The sequence below is a fragment of the Octodon degus genome, unplaced genomic scaffold, assembly GCF_000260255.1.
Source record: "Octodon degus isolate 3935 unplaced genomic scaffold, OctDeg1.0 scaffold00001, whole genome shotgun sequence".
NCBI classification, from domain to species: Eukaryota; Metazoa; Chordata; class Mammalia; order Rodentia; family Octodontidae; genus Octodon; species Octodon degus.
The window spans coordinates 36,389,619-36,393,626 of record NW_004524577.1 but is presented as its reverse complement, the minus strand read 5'-3'; the positions used below and the strand labels follow the sequence as shown (position 1 = coordinate 36,393,626).

Sequence of the window (4,008 nt, the reverse complement as noted above, 5' to 3'; positions counted from 1 at the left end):
TTGGTATCTTTTACTTCTCTCAGAAATGTTTTGTAGATTTTGGTTGTATAGTTTTTTTTGTCTCCTTGGTGAACTTCATTGCTTATATAATACTTCTAAATTTTTGTTTGTGTGTATGTGCTATTACAAGTAGAATACTAGTATTTTTTGAATTGTCCTTTTAAAAAAATTAATTTATTTTTTATGTATTTAGGACAGGGTATCACTACATGGATTGGTCTCCTAGTGATTCTCCTGTTTTCAGCCTCCCAAGTACTGAAATTTACAGCACATGCCACCATGCCTAGTCTCAGTCACCATCTCAGTGCGCCCCAGGGGTGGGGCTGACACTGCACACTGGGATTGAACCTGGGCCGCTGCACTCTGTCTAAGCAGGCACTTTAGTCTGCTGACTATCTGCCTGGCCCTGTCTGTTATTTATTAATGTTCTGTGTTAGAAGTGCAGCTGATTTTTGTGTTGAACTTTGTTTTTGCAGCTTTGCTCTGTTTATTCAGTTCTTTGGAGGGGGTTTATTGGGTTTTATACATTATGTGCTCTTCTCCCCCCCCCGTTTTTTTTTATTTTGGAGACAGGGTCTGACTGCAGTTCAGGTTGGCCTAGAATTTAACTATGTAGCCCAGGCTGACAATTTATTTTTTAATTAATTAAATTTTTGTATTTTAGGAAAGGGTCTACAGGATGTTCAGGGGCTCACTACTACATCAGACTCATAAGTGATCCACCTGTTTACAGCCTCCCAAGAGCTGGGATTACAGCCTCCCAAGAGCTGGGATTACAGCTTCCCAAGAGCTGGGATTACAGCCTCCCAAGAGCTGGGATTACAGCCATGTGTTACCACTCCCAGTCTCAAGTGCTGTCTCAGCCCGGCCCCTGTTTTTTTGTTTTGTTTTGTTTTGTTTTGTTTTTTTTTAAATTTAGGAGTTCTTAGCAAATGATTTTTTTATAACATAGTTGTAGAGTTGGTTATAGATTTGATTTTAAAGGATTTTTTTAAAATCATGTATAGTATAGTTTATAATGTTCATGGGTTTGGCAAATGTAATAATCATGTGACTGTGATCATAATAAAGACAATTTTCACCATCCCCTAGATTTTCTTTTTTTCCTTGGCATGAAGTCTTTATCATGCCCAGCTGTATCCCTTTCCCAAGTTGATAACCTGTTTTCTGTTCAGAGAGTTCAGCATTTCTAGGATATTTTAAAAATGCAAGCATGTAACTAACTAATGTCTTGAATCTGCTATATTCGTTTTTAAAAGACAACCAGATTCACTGAGTTGTATTTCTTTGATGATTTACTTGCAAATCTTTTTTGCAGAATTTTTATTACGCAGTTCTGGGACTCAAACCTGGGCCTTTGTACAACTGAATACCCAAGTGCTCTACCACTCAGCTCCTCCTAGGCCTGAAGGATTTTTTTTTTTTTAATGTGAAGAGAGACATTCAGAGAATGTCTGGTACTATTACCATGGACTAGTGTTCCAGAAAACATAATATTACCTAGCCAGGGTGATAAGCTTTAAAATCTTGTGACTGGAGCAGGTAGATGAAACCCTACTGAAAATAAAATGACAGTTGCATATAGTCTAGGTTGGAGATCAGTGATACATGTAAGTATGATGGTGTTTTCTGAAGTGATGAGGCATGGATATATTTACATTAAAAATGCTATAATGTATCTTTATCAGCCTAAAAAATACATACCAATACATAATGTAGCTTAACTTTTTTTTTTTTTACATTTCCCTCTCCTTCAGTCCTTCTTCCCTCCCTCATTTACAAAAGCCTTGTTTCCATTTTTTCCTATCTCTTCTTTTCTTATTCCCCCTGCACCCCTCTTTCCCCTTCCCATTTGAAGATGTTTCTGAGTGCGTGTTACTGTTCAAGAAGCCTGGAAATTTTTTTTTCCCTTTGTAAAATTTATATTCTAGTGATTAATATGGAGAATAATTCCAGTTTTGGAGATATGGGAACATGTAATTAAGGAGCTGGTTTGGCAATTGATGGATGAGTGAGTGACACTGTTGGTGCAAGGAACAAAAGAGGCAAAAGTAAGAATTAAGTCAATGCTGATGGCAGGAAAAATGTCGAGGTGGACAACTTTTAAGTAAAGATCATGGTAACACTGTATATCTGTCCTGGGTTACTAGGTGAACCTCAGTTTTTACCTGGTATTCTGGTATAGTTATTGAAACAAGTGATTGTAGTTTGAATGGTAAATGACAGTCTGTCCGTAACATTGCTTGAGTTCTTGATGTCTGTGAGGTTTTAGCTAAGTGTAGTTTTGAAGAAATTGGATAAAATAAGTACTATTGTGAACCCTCTGTAGAAGAGGAAAGTAAAATTCAGAGTTTATAAGTAACAGGAGCTAGAATTTGAGCCCAGGTTTGGCTAATTTTATAGCCTGTGCCTTTAACCATGATAAAAGATCACACTGAATAAAGATACAACTGGAATCAGATTATGAAAGAGTGTGAATGCCATACCAGGAGTGTCAAGTGTGTGTGTATATTGGCTTTTTGGAGGTTTTGATAGAGAAGTACAGTTTGAGTATAAAATGTGCACTGAAAGTATAATTTGTAAGAATAGTACCAGGTGGCCAAGCAATGGCCGTGACTCATCCACATGGCTGACACTGACAAAGGTTCTACAATCTGAGGTACAGGATCTCAGGATAAATCCTGAGGGGATTTCACTGACCTTATCAGACCCAGAAGCTACAACTCTTGTTGCACAGGTCCTGCTTTACCTTGGTTTAACCATCCAGCAGAAAAGTATAAAAACGAAATATAAGAAGTAAAGCCATGCTGTTATGTTGAGCTGTAGGGGACTCAGGTCAACAATTTCTGACATTGCCAGTGAAGTGGAAGACTCAATACTATTATGGGCTACTGGGCTCTTTTAGAATATTTTGCTGAGTTTACACACCTATAATATTCAAATAACGGAACGTAACAAAAAAGGGTGTACAGATGAATGTCCATTTTGTATCTGTATATTCCAAGTGGTTAGGATAGATATATAGTTACATTCTCTTAATGAACAGAGGGATTTGTTCTAATGGTGTTTGTAAATAGGATATCATGTCCGTATCTTGTACAGCAATTAACCACTAGGAAGAATGTATGCAATGTGTTAATTATTGAAACTGTCCTACCAATTTGATTTGAAACTGTCTTATTGCTATTTGTTTATCAATAAAATTATGGGGAAAAAAAGAATAGTACCAGGATAGTCAGTTGGAAATGTATCATATAATTAAAGGAGGAGAGGGCCTAAACTTCAGAAAGTATAATACAAATGGTCTTGATGAAAATAAATCTGTAGTTTTTCCAACCTCTGAACTGGTGAGGGTATTGTACATAGCAATATAAGAGGAGAACTTGGTTTTGCAAAGCTTTAAAATACTTGCTAAGGGTTTTTGGGGGTGATCCACACATTTAGAAATTGAGGCATAGAGATTTAAATTTGGTTTTTACCAAAATTCTCCACAGTGTCGCAAAGTAAGGCATTGGTTGATAAATCATCTGTGGCAAGGGTGCAGCTTTGGTGAGTGGAAAAGGTACACCTTTAGAAGATTGACCAGGTTAATTTCTCTGGAGACCTCATGGTCACAGAATGTTGTAGGTAGGTGCATTAGTTTTTCCCAGTAAAGATGAAATCATTTGTTCACAGCAAAGCAGGAGGTAGTGTTGCTGAGTTTTAGAATAAAAGTGAAGTAGAAAAGAATCTGCTGTGAAAAATAGAGAATTGAAAGGGAAAGGAAAAAGAAAGTTAAGACCCTAGACCTGTTACTGTATTCATAACAGTAAGTGTTTAGCAAGGGTGGCAGTGGCTCCTGGGGTTTTAATTTTTTCCAAATTATTTTGTAATGCTTAAAATTAAAGAATCACCTCTATTATTTATTGTTAGATTTTTAATGCAGTGTATATTATCATTAATTTTAGTTTACCTTATATCCTTTCACGTTATGTCTAGTTTGGGCTGTCAGTTTTCCCCTCTGATAGC

General features: G+C 36.7%; 1 protein-coding gene across 5 annotated transcripts in view; it reads left to right on the top strand.

Annotated features, from left to right (window-relative positions):
• Gpbp1 (GC-rich promoter binding protein 1) overlaps window positions 1–4,008 on the top strand; it is a 65,044-nt gene that overhangs the window by 59,131 nt on the left and 1,905 nt on the right. The gene's annotated exons all lie outside the window — the stretch shown is intronic.